Raw genomic sequence first — 13,759 nt, 5'->3', positions numbered from 1 at the left:
ACAACAACAACAACAACCTCTTATAAAAGAGGGATGGGGGCAAGATAGGAAAGGATCCTGGCATAGGTGTAGGTGCATATATACAGACCCAAGGCTCCACACAGACTTACACATTTGGGGCTCAAATCTATGCAAGTTCAGGCAGAAATAACACCTACAACACCCATCATCCCTCAGCCAGCCATGCTGGTTGGGGGATGCTGGGAATTGTAGAACTTATTTCTGTCTAACTATGCATAGGGTTACACCCTTACAGTGACATATACTTCCATCAGCAAATTTTCCAAAATGGGAGATCAAGCGGTGCCATTGTTTGTTGGCTTGTTCATCCCAGCAGCCCTATGGACAGTCGGTCCTGAAACCAACACAGCACCTAGCAGAGCCTACCTGGAATGTCCGCAACCTCCTCCCACGTTCCATCTTAAGACTGTGACTAACCACAGACTCCATGGCTTCAGCACCAGCCAGCTTTTTCCTTGGCCTTCCTTGCTTTCTTTACCATCTACCCTGATGAAGAGTTCTGGAGAACTCAAAAGCTTGCATACTATTTGACTACCTTGGGTTTGGCCTAATATGGATTTTGGAATTTGTGCAAAATGTACAAGTTGCCTTTCTAGGGCAAATATCTTAAGTTCTCATCTCCTGCCTTAGCCTGGCTGCTGGCACCAGCTTTTATGACCTAACTCGCTACCTTTTGCCCCGTTAGACATTTGATGTCTCCTGTAACCACGCATAAAGGCTGCCCTATTGCCCTCCATCAAGCATGTTCTTTCAAACTTGTCTTTGCTGATCTAAAACCTGACAATGCTCAGGCAGTTGGTGCCTATCGTGCAGATGATCAGTATCTTTCTCTTGCTTTTTTGAGCACTGCAAGAACCCACCTGCTGTCTCTTGTCATACAGCTGATTCGCAGGTGAAGTTTTGCAAACTGCAATGCTACCAGCAGCCTCTTTAACTCTTTCCATTTCACAAGTAGCAACATAGTATCATCATTAGTATAATTAGGAGCTTGGTTGACTTGTGTCCTATGCCTCCCTGGGATGTAGTATACATAAGTTATGTATGAGTTAATAACTTAGCTCTGCCTAATAAGCATGTTTGAAAATATCTTTAGAAGTATATGGACTATGTCATGTATTCAGACCATTCCCATCATAGAATCATAGAATAGTGGGGTTGGAACGGGCCTACAAGGCCATCAAGTCCAACCCCCTGCTCAGTGAAGGAATCCAAGTCAGAGCATCCCTGACAGAAGGCTGTCCAGCCTCATCTTGAACGCCTCCAGTGTGGGAGAGCCCACCACCTCCCTAGGTAATTGGTTCCATTGTCGTATTGCTCTAACAGTCAGGAAGTTTCTCCTGATGTTCAGCTAGAATCTGGCTTCCTGTAACTTGAGCCCATTATTCCGTGTCCTGCCCTCTGGGATGATCGAGAAGAGATCCTGGCCTTCCTCTCTGTGACAACCTCTCAAGTACTTGAAGAGTGCTATCATATCTCCCCTCAGTCTTCTCAAGGCTAAATATGCCCAGTACTTTCAGTCTCTCTTCATAGGGCTTTGTTTCCAGTCCCCTGATCATTTTTGTTGCCCTCCTCTGAACCCTCTCCAGTTTGTCTGCATCCTTCTTAAAGTGTGGTGCCCAGAACTGGACACAGTACTCCAGATGAGTCCTAACCAGTGCTGAGTAGAGGGGAACTAGTACTTCCCGGGATTTGGAAGCTATGCTTCTATTAATGCAGCCCAAAATAGCATTTGCCTTTTTTGCAGCCACATCACATTATTGGCTCATATTCAGCTTGTGATCGACAACAATTCCAAGATCCTTCTCGCTTGTCATGTTGTTGAGCCACGTATCCCCCATCTTGTAACTGTGCATTTGGTTTCTTTTTCCTAGGTGCAGAACTTGGCATTTATCCCTATTTAATGTCATTCTGTTGTTTTCTGCCCAGCACTCCAGTCTATCAAGATCACTTTGAATTTTGTTTCTGTCTTCCAAAGTATTAGCTATCCCACCCAATTTTGTGTCATCTGCAAATTTGATCAGCATTCCCTGCAGGGGAATGCAATCCAGGAGATTGATCTTTGATCAATAAGAAGCCTACAAATACCTGTTCCCAGTTCAAAACTGATAACTTCTGTTTCATACCTGAACATGCAATAGATTTTTGCATATCCTTCATACACATGCCTGTCTTATAGGCACAGCTTGTTTATTTTTATTGCTTATTTGTTACATTTTATAGCCCATCTTTCCTCTAAGGACCCCAGGGCAGAGTGCACGATCCTTCTCCCCCACCCCGCAAAAAACGCATAAACACACCTCATTTTATCCTCATAACATCCTTGTGAGATAGGTTAGGATGAGAGAGTCCTTCTAACCATTATACCACACTAGCACCCTCCCTTGATGAAGCAGCAGCACTTTTCTCTGAATTGAATATTTTACATTTTCTGATGAGAACACAAGCCAGGCCAGCCGAGTTTGTTCTGTGTGTGGTGGTGATCCCTTCCCCGATCACCTTAACTAGCAAAGGTGTTCAAGCTATTGAGCTTCTTAAGCAAGCAGAGACAAGACCATCTCTTAAATCTATGCATGCAAACACAAAGCAGCATCCATTCTGCAGATAAAACATTACAAATCAGAAGGTGCATCACTATTAGCCAGAGCACAGTGGAGGAGAAGCTGCCAGCTGCTACAGAGAGATCGTGCAGGATTGCTAGGCAACCTCATGCTACCATGTGGGGAAAAGTCCTACTCTGAGCTGGTGCCATGATTTTAGGATCTGTGGCCTCCAGTGTAATGTGCTTATCTGGGCCTGACAGGCTGAAGGACATGTGAGAAAACCTGTCTGAAAATTTACAGTCAGGGCCAGAAATATTGGAACAAGGATAACTGTTCTGGCAGTTGGCCTCTGTACACCACCACACTGAAGTCAGGACTTTCAGCTGTAATTCAAGGGGTGTGACAAAAGTGGGGCACTAACCATTCAGGAAGTGCAGCCAGTGGCCTACACACACACCCATCGTTGGCGGCTCATAAGTAATGGAACAAATGGCTGACAAGCAGCTGCATGGCCAGGTGTGGCCTGTTTCCTGGGTACCCCATGACCAATCAAGCAGAGAAAAGGCCTGGAGGTGGTTCTGAGTGTGACATTTGCATTTGGTAGCTGTTCACTGGAACTCCCAACATGAGATCCAAAGAGGTACCCATGCGAGTGAAGGAGGCCATCAGTAGGCTGCGGAAACAAAATAAACCCATCAGAGAGATAGCAAAAACAGTGGGAGTGGCCAACACAACCGTTTGGAACATCCAGAAAAAGAAGGAATTAACTGGAAGTTCAGCAACAGCAAAAGGCCTGGAAGGCCACGGAAGACAACTAAAGTGGATGACCATAGAATTCCACTCAGGGTGAAGAGGAACCCTTTCACAACATCTAGCCAGGTCAAGAATGCTCTTGAGGAGGTAGGCATGTGATTATCAACATCTACAGTCAAGAGACGGCTTTATGAATGTAAATACAGAGGCATCACTACAAGGTGCAAACCACTGGTAACGCTCAAGAACAGACAGGCCACATTAGCCTTTGCCAGCAAACAACTAAAAAAGCCTGCCCAGTTCTGGAATAAGATTCCTTAGACTGATGAAACCAAGATTAACTTGTACCAGAATGATGGGAAGAGAAAAGTATGGAGAAGGAAAGGAACAGCTCATGATCCAAAGCATACCACATCATCTGTCAAATATGGTGGAGGCAATGTTATGGCATGGGCATGTATGGCTGCCAATGGAACTGGGTCACTGGTGTTTATTGATGACCTGACTGCTGATAAAAGCAGCAGGATGAATTCTGAAGTGTATAGGGCTATACTTTCTGCTCAGATTCAGCCAAATGCTGCCAAACTGATAGGACACCGCTTCATATTGCAGATGGATAATGACCCACAACATACAGCAAAAATTACCCAAGAGTTTCTCAAGGCAAAGAAGTGGGATGTTCTTCAATGGCCAAGTCAGTCACCTGATCTCAACCCAAGAGAGCATGCTTTTCACTTACTGAAGACCAGACTGAAGGCAGAAAGACCCACAAACAAGCAGCAGCTGAAGGCAGCTGCAGTAAAGGCCTGGCAAAGCCTCTCAAGGGAGGAAACTCAGCATTTGGTCATGTTCATGGGTTCCAGACTTCAGGCAGTCATTGACTGCAAAGGATTTTCATCCCGGTATTAAAGGTGATCCTGAAGTTTGAAATGATGTTGGTTTGTTCCATTACTTATGAGCCACCAATGATGGGGGGGGGGTGTATGCCACTGGCTGTACTTCCAGAATGGTTAGTGCCCCGCTTTTGTCACACCCCTTGAATTACAGCTGAAAGTCCTGACTTCACTCCCATCTGGGTGTGTTTCCTTTCAACTTCAATGTGGTGGTGTACAGAGGCCAACTGCCAAAACAGTTATCCTTGTTCCAATATTTCTGGCCCTGACTGTAGCTGTGGGGAATGACCTGACGATGTGGAACTAGGAGTAGTAAATAATTATGGCAAAAGGGTGAATATGCAAGAGGAATGGTTGCCACAGTTGGAACATAAAGGCTGCTTTTGTGCAGAAGTAAGGCTGCACTCTGATGCACACCTGGACTCATCATTTTAAAACTTCATCTTTTTCCAGCAAGATGTCACATTTCATGAGAGTTTATTGTACAGCTGATTGTTTACCCTTAATTTCAAAAAGGAATTCTTTGCTGTGAGAGGTAGGGGGATATTTCCAGAATGTGTCAAGGAGAAACACCTCCTACTGAGTTTCTAAAGTTGTGTCTGTACCCTTGTTTGCCACAGTTCTGAAAAAAGCAGAAAGTGGGAGAAGGATCATCAGATACACTGTACTTCTAAAATCAGGAACAGTGCAGTGTGGGATGATCCAGCACTGACAGTAACTCTGAGTTCAGTTCAGATTTTGGCACAATCTAGAAATCAAGTTGTACAGATCCTGCAGTTCAGCAGTATGGCACAGTTCTGCTGCCAACATACACAGTGATAGAGCATACAAGATATCAGGTTCACCCACAGCATTTCCAGTAGAATTGCAGGCTTGCAGCCGAACTCTTCCTGTGTTCTGGAAGAGTGGCTAAAGGACAGAGAAGACACAACAGACCAATGGTCCACCTCAGTATATGCACAATCATGTCAATCATCCCTGCTGCTTCCTTTTCCAGTGGCTTAGGGAAGACTAGCAGCTTCAGAGTGAGATCTGAAAGATAAGCCTGGCCAGCACTGAGGAGGCCATGGCTACTTTCCTCTAGCCAGGAGTTACTGCAGTGAGAGTGGTGTGCCAGCGCTCTCTCCATCTTGGGAAGGCAAGGAAAGAAGAGGAGTGAGCTGGTGCTTCAGTCTTTTGCAGCCATACCATGGAATAAGAAGGTAATATAACATAACTGGGTTTAAACAAGGGTCACATCTTTATAAACTGAATTAAGGGATTGGTAAGGAGATAAATATATTAACTTCAAGGAAGAGTCCCACCATGTGGGCAGTGGTGTAGTGGCAAATTTTGAAGTGCAGGTGTTCATCATGACAATCCTCATAGTCATGCTCCCAAGGAGAGTCCAAAAATGCAGGCCACCTGTGTTGATCATATCTATCTATCTATCTATCTATCTATCTATCTATCTATCTATCTATCTATCCATGCGCACTACACACACACTCAACAGCAGCACAATACACTATTAGGATTATCTGATAGTCATAAAATAGTGAGCTGGCAAAGGTCAATGTAATAGTTAGCAAGTTGGTCTTTTTCTGGAGAGACCTGACATGGCATGAGAAAGGGAAAGATAGGGGCATGCCCTCAAGCAGCATAAGATCACCAGCTCAGATTTTCTAGGAGTTTCTTTTCCCAGCACCAGGGAGAAGCACTTCATCTCAAAGTCAACAATTGAGTTCTTGCAGTTTTCATCTCCATCAGGAGCAGGTCTTTTGTAAAGCAAATGGATCTTAATAGCCCATTCAGGACCAAGCCACCCCAACATACTCTGCATTACAACAAGATAGCTCACAACAATATATTATTCCTTGGGAAAATCCATTTCCTCCCAGCTACCTCCTTGGGAAAATCCATTTCCTCCCAGCTACCTCCTTGGGAAAATCCATTTCCTCCCAGCTACCTACAGGGTTTGTGTGATGATGGAAGGAAAATAAGCCAGTGATGATGGAAGGAAAATAAGCCAGGGGATGCTTATTTTCCCTCCTCATGGTGCTGGTTGCAAGCCACCTCTCGCTGGGCACAAATTTTGTCATGACATCTGAACCCTGTGAGGGTGGGTGACTGAAACCCTAGAACAAGCCATGGGTTTGTAAATCACCTTAGCACACTGAATCACTGTGAGGGTTACAGCTAAACTTAGAGAAAACAGGGAAGCCTGAGGGGGGTGGCAGATGACATCATCATCCCTGGAAATCCAAAAGTCCTGGTGCTTTGGCTCTGTGAGACCTGGCTCGACTGCACCACTGCATGTGGATAATTCTCTGGGTGGAAACTTCAGTAGTTAACTCCCTGCTTGCTAACTCCCAACATTCTGTGTGTGAGCTCCATCCTAGCTCCAAACCTGCCTGGGAGTAGTTAGTGTTATAGTTATCCTCAGCTCTTTATTGTCACACATCCTGCAGTGTGCATTGAGGGATGCTTGCATTGGTCTCTACCCCTCTAGGCTCTTAGGTTTGGAAGAGAGAGGAAGGCATTCCCCAAGGGGTTTCAATTTCCTCTCCACCCATCCCTGGCCTCCTAGCCCTGAAGGGCTGGTCTAAGGAAGCCCCATTCATCCTCTAACTGAAGCCTCAGGCTTTTTGCCAACAAACCATAACTCCTTGCTCTCCTGCTACCTGTACTGTTCCTGCTAGTTGTTGCCATTTTAATTTAGCTATTTACACTCACCCTGCTTTGATACCCCACTATAGCAACTCAGTAGTATAGAATGGGGTGGGGTGGGGTGGGGTGGGGTGGAGGAACCACCCCAAGGCCAAAGTGGGATAAAGGCAAGTATTTCAACTTGGTCCCAAAGTGGTCACCTAGTCCTACACTGAAGCACCAGAAGGAGGAAGGCTGGGTGGATGCAGAACTTTTGCCAAGCTGAAAGATGGAGATGGACTTCTGACCTTTTATATCTGGTTGATATTGACTAGGCCTGCACAAGGCTTACAGCTGGCCATTTATGCCTCTCCTGCCTGCTTACCTGGCCAGACACTAACCAGCCCAACCCACTCAGTTGCTGCCAAGGGCAGGGGCATGCAGTGCTCTAGGCCTCCATGCCTATAGGCAGAGTTGTGGGAGGGGAGCCCTTTGGGGCTCTAAACAGGCAGAGACACCTACTTTCCTCAGGAACATAACATGTAGCCAGTCATTCATGCATAATGAGGGATGGACATGTAGATGTGCACGGGGCCTTAGTTTCTCCTGTGCATAGTACTGCTGTGCAGCAAATGGTTAAGAAGTTATGCCCATTGGGACCTTGGAGGGTCACCTGACAACCTGGCTTTGCTTTCTCATTCATAGCTATCTGAAATCCATGTTGTCTGAATTCACAATGTCAGTGTAATCCCATGTAAGGAGCACTTCTCTTTACCTGGATCTCTCTCAGTGTTCTCTCTCTTTTGTTTTAGCTGATCAGTCAAATCAAGAAAGTTTATTTCTCTGGCTGCAAAGAGAAAAGGCCTCTTTCTCTCTCTCCATGTTTTCTCTTTTTTTTCTTTTTGGTTACACTTTATTAACATTGTATGCCAAACTCTGCCCCTGACATAAGCTGACACAGCTCCCCTTTGACTTTAGCTAGAGTTGCAGTGGCTGAGGCCAGGGCTGAATGTTAATCCTATCCATCTCATTAGCATTTCAGAAAACACAGGTCTCTCTCTCTCTCTCTCTCTCTCTCTCATGTGTGTGTATATATATATATATATATATATATATTCATTCATTCTAATAGCAGCAGCATTTTTCCAGCCACAGGCCTCTTATAACCTCCAGCAGGAGGGGGGACAACTTTTATACTCACTCTAACTTTGTTCCCCAGGGATGGATTTGTTAACATGGCATCAACATCTTTTTAATGGAATAGCCAAAATAAGTAAGGCAATGTTTCCATCAGCCCAACTTCACTTAGTGAAGGAATGCGTAAAGTTTCAAGTTATATAGAGGTTTTCATCAAGGTGGATGGGTCAAACTGACAGTGGGAGACATGTTTCTTTTCACATATCCAACCTATTCAAATATAAAGCAAGGATAGAGGTCTGTTTTTGACAATAAAAAGGAGCATGTGAGACAAAGACACTGAACTCTGCCCCCTCCTGTACTTTATCTCTCTTCGTTCTGTTGTTCCAGTCACTTTTCTCCATTCCTGCCTCATTTCAAGTGTCAGAGCTGGGAACAGAGAAAACTGGTTGTGGGGAGGTAAGATGTGGGAGGAGAAAGTCTCAGCAACCCCTTTCCCATGTGCTCCTTTCACTATTCATACTTTGTGTGTCAATGGGGAGTACATATGAACGATGGCCCATTGCATCTGGTATGGTCCTAAATCCCAGCTCTGTAGAGGCTAAGATTGGTTACAAGTGCAAATGTGGTCTATTCACAAATGATTTAGCATATGATTAGAGAATACATTAACCAGCAGAGTTTATGAAGGACAGTAACAGCCTAGACATTCAAGGTCTCAACTTAAGCCACTGTCCTTTGGCTACAACAAGGTTATGCATTTTAATTTCCAGGCACATAAAAAAAATGTGTTCTGAATGTTTCCTTTTGGCACAGTGACTGAAGATGGGTTTTGATTTTTAAAACTCACCTTCTGGTGGTTGCCTATCCCTTTTTGTGAAGTGTTCAACATATGTTCCTACCCTAGTTTGTAATGCTCCTGGTATATGGGCATCAACCCACAAGCATTTTGAGCCATGCAATGAAAACATACAGATTGCATATGCAATGTAGTTTTCTGCTCTGGAATGGACTGGAGAAAAGGATTATGTGGGGCTGTGGGTCAGTGGTAGAGCACCTGCTTTGTATGCAGAAGGTCTGATGTTCAATTCCTGGCATCTCCAGTTAGGGCTGAAGAAGCTCTGGCTAAAATCCTGGAGAGCTGTTGCCAGTGAGTGTCAACAATACTGGGCTAGGTATAAGGCAGGTTCCTATGTTCCTATGGTATCTGGCAACCCCCCAGTTGTGGCATTATCCCATGTGCTCACATACCCTCTAACTTTGCCTCAAGGCCACTGATGGTCTGAAGTCGCAAGTCTTCCAAAATAGCTACATAGCAAAGGGAGCCATGGCTAATAAGAAGCTTCTTATGGCACATACCTGAATAGGGTGCACGAAGACACCAGTTTCCTTCGTTATTTTGAGTGTATGATATAAGTATGCACTAAAAACATGGCCCATGAAGCAGCCCTTAAATAGTTACCAAGTATGTTTTACATATAGGCTTCAAGCTAAGCACTTGGAAGGACACAACTCCAGCAGTTTCCATTCTTCTTGCAAGCTTGATTTCAGCACCCTCATTTTTCTAGGGTCTCTGTGGACAGCTCCAGCCCTTAAGTGCTGATGCAGCCAAAGACGCTCCCTGACTGTATCAGCTGTCCCAAATTTACCAAGCCCCAGGTATGCACCGGCATGCGGGTAAGCCTAGTTCTACACGAATGAGCCATTTCACACAACAGATTCACCACAAACTAGGGAGCTGCCACCAGTACATCTGAAGCATGCCCTCAGGAGTTGCGTGAATCAGACCTAGGAGTTTCCTCTTAGATTTTATAGCAGGAGTAGGCCAGCTGGTGCCCTCTAATGTTTTAGGTGACAACCCCATAATGCTTTACCTTGGCCATGCTGTCTGGGGTTAATGGGAGTTGTACTCCAAAACATCTGGAAGACACCACCTTGCCTATCTCTGTATGTTATTCCTAAGTGAAGCACCACCCCTTTTAGCGATTGGAGCACACAACGACTCCTTCTGAATCCTAGTGCCCACCTTCCAGGTCTTCAGTACAATAACTATTCTTTGGAAGATTGGTCTCTGTCTCCCTTGTCAGCTCCTATTTTTCTGTTACTCACCTTAGAGTCCTGTCATACTTCTTGTGACTTCCCTCTCAAGAAAAGACTCTGGTGAATGAGCAAGAGCCTCTCTCACAAAGTTAAGATGTAATCCTTTTTAACTCTTCTCTGGTTGCTGCACCCACAGTGGTGTGAGAGGTGGCTACCAAGGGAAGGGCCTTCTCTGTAGTGGCCCCTGTCTGTGGAATGTCCTTCCCTGGGAGATCTACCTGGTCTCTTCACTATATACACTTAGGTGTCAGGTTAAGACATTCCTATTACAGCAGGCATTTGATCTTTAATCTGTTGCTTTGATTATTAACTTTACTGCTGGCTCTTTAATATTTTTTAATGCATTTAGCATTTTAATATTTTATTATATTGATATTTTCATTGTTGTATTCATTGTTTTAATTGTTATTTAATTGTTGTTTTTGGTTTTTTAATTATTATTCCAAACTGCCTCAAGGGCATTTGCCAATTGGGCAGTATATAAATTTAATAAACAAACAAACTTGACAGAACTCATATTGGCTCTCAGAACTCATGAGGTAAACACATGTGGCAGCATTCCAAATACAAGATGCCCATGAACTCACCACCACCAGATGTTTGGAGAAATGTTGGTCCACAGGTGATAATTTGTTCTTGACCTACATGAATGGGGACCAGTTACATTCAATAAATGTCCAAGAATGTGGTGATAGTGATGGAGAGGTCCAGAATGCAGTCACCTCCATGAGCATGGAAGGACTCCCTTTCATATCATGGGTGGACCAGATCTCTGAATACAAACCCTGGGGCACCAATTACCCATCTTTGCCCTTCACTGACAGATATTGGTCCAAGAAAAGATCTTGCCTTGCCCTTTTAATTACATTTATATCCCACCTTTTTCCTCCAGCAAGGAACCCAAGACAACTTACATGGTCCTTCCCCCTCTCCCTTGTTTTACCCTCACAACAACCTTGTGAGGTAGGTTAGGCTGGGAATCAGTGAGTGGCCCACAGTCACCCAGTGAGCTTCATGGCCAAGTGGGGACTAGAATCCAGATCTCCAAAGTCCCAGTCCAACAGTCTAACCACTACACCACACTGGCTCTCAATATTTTGTATTTTTTTGTCATCTGCCAGTAAAGTAACACCTGTCTATGAAGTTTTCATTGGGTGTAGGTTAGAACAGTAAACTCCACCACCTATGAAAATTCTTGGAACAATGAGAGAGAGAGAGAGATCTAAGCACTAGCAAGATGAGAGTAGAATGTACTCTCAAAAACAATGCTTTTAAATTATGCAACACAGTGAGAAAATCTAAAATCTAATTGTTGCAACGTATTAACAATGAAATCCTGAGCCTCTGTTTCTGTGCTGCCCCCAGCTCTGTATTGTATTAAAGAATCCAGATCTCCAAATTATTGTATTAAAGTAGAAGAAATGTATATGTGTATACAGTGGATGGAGAAATCAAGGATCTGCTAGCCAGGCCTGCTGCAGCTGGATCCTAGCAGGCTGAGATGAAGTAGTAGAGACTTTCCTTTGGGCGGGAGTCTTTTCTTACTTTATGCCTAGCCACTAAAGAAGCAAGAAGCTCAGAGGACATGGGAGAGGTTTTTACCAGGCCTCACCCCTTTTTATCCAGCATCCACCAATAATTTCCCACTGGACCCAACATTCATTTGTGACAACCTCCTTATTTCCTGTGGACTGTGAGTTATTATTTCTTTTTGTTCCATTGGAAGAGATCATTCAGTAAAGAATTATTTGTTGGATTTAAAGAGAGGCTTGAATTAAACTGGCTGAAAAGTGTCAATACACAGGGCACATAGGCATGGAGACAGCACAGTTCCACTAAACAACTTATTCAATCAGTGAACGTCAAAGTGCATCAGTCCTTTATCAAAGCAACGTGAAGATCTTTAGTGCAATCTAATACCCTTTAGAGCAGAGCAATTAGATCGTTAAGGGTATGTATGGCCTTCCAGATGTTGTTGAACTCCAACTCCCATCAGCCCTAGGCAGCATACTCAATGGTGAGGGATGATAGGAGTAGAAGTCCAACAACATCTGGAGGGCTATATGTTCCCCTATTTTAAAGACTGTGCATGTGCCCAAAGCTGACCACAGTTGCTGCTACATGTATGAAGTCCTTAAGTACCTTCTTGGTTTTGATAGAAAGTTACATTTTATTTATTTGTTTGTTTGTTTGTTTATTAGATTTATTAGCCACCCATCTGGCCAGCTGCCTGGCCACTCTAGGTGGCGTGCAATGCTAATAACAAATGTACATAATTAACTGAACAAAACAACATAACAAAAAAACACTACTCTAAACAACCCTAACCCACCCCAAATGCCCTCCTGAACAGCCAGGGTTTTAAAGCCTGGCGGAAGCTCATCAAATATCAGAGTACATTGCATGGATGGGTGGTTGCCAAACCGTTTAGAATGTGCTGGGTTATTTTCCTGAGAAAGCAAGTCTAGCGGTGTTGGTGGACCATCCATACGCTACCATGGCTACTCTGAATCATCACCTAAATAGAATGCCACAGTCAGGGATATCCCATATTAACAGCAACAACAACAGCTTATACGCTGCCATCCTGGAAAGATTGCAGAGCATCCTAACAATTACTAACTCATTTCAGATATTCCAATTTGGAACACTGATGAAAACATCAGTAATGCATTCTTGCATAACAATTAAGAACCTACAGGATAAGGTGAAAAAAGAATCCCCAATATCCTCAGTAGCAAACTTAAGTTGCCTCCTTCCTCCTTCTTTCAAAAAATTCATAGCAGAGCTCATATTGGTATTTGCACGCATGGATTCAACACAGCACTAATTATACAAATTAATCATCAGTAAATCAGGTAACTATATATATATATATAGTGTGTGTGTGTGTGTGTGTGTGTGTGCCAATGTGTGTTTGCATAGCAGCTGGTGCACAGTAAGTGTTCTGCTAGCAAAGTGGAGGAGCTGCTCAATTTATTCTGATAAAAAATGTTTGGTAACATGTTGGAAACCCTAAACCACCTCTGCATTGCACACCATTTCTTTTCTTTCTATTTTTTTCCTCCCTCAGATTAAATTTTAAATTGATTTGCTGGTATCAGACCATTCATGGCTCTCAATATGTCATCGCAGGTAATGAACCATGCTAGAGACACATTTATAAACCTCGATTAGCTTCCTCCACGAGGAAAGGAATGGAGTTGCTTGATACATTTTTTAGAAACTTTCCCTAAAGTTCTAAAATTCAAAAGAAAGGTAAAACAAGAGCCTCAGCAGCCAATACAAGACTTTTACTTACACAGTTGAAATAAAAGCAAGAGCTGAGAGTAAACGATCAGACAAGATGCACTGGGGCAGAACAAAGGTTAAAGGTGCATATGATTTACCTGTCCTCTGCAGAACCTGAACTATTTTCTAGGCCTATGGGGATGATGTTTCTGGTCTCAACCTGCAGCCACATACTGTAATAGCATTGCTATGGTCCTCTTTCCCCAATGGAGCACTTCAGACTTAACGATCTTATGCACCTTAATGATCTTATGCAATTAGATTTAGGGCTTCTTCACACAGAGCTTTTATCCTGCTATTGAGATTGGTTACTTGTGGAAGTTTGCAGGTCCTTTAGATGACATCGTCAACCTCCAGGGCATCTCACACACTAAATGACCTTTATTCCATTTTTTA

The sequence above is a fragment of the Heloderma suspectum genome, chromosome 2, assembly GCF_057233095.1.
Source record: "Heloderma suspectum isolate Gila_16-S chromosome 2, 16-S_ref, whole genome shotgun sequence".
NCBI classification, from domain to species: Eukaryota; Metazoa; Chordata; class Lepidosauria; order Squamata; family Helodermatidae; genus Heloderma; species Heloderma suspectum.
The sequence above is the reverse complement of the archived record's forward strand: the minus strand, read 5'-3'. Positions refer to the sequence as shown.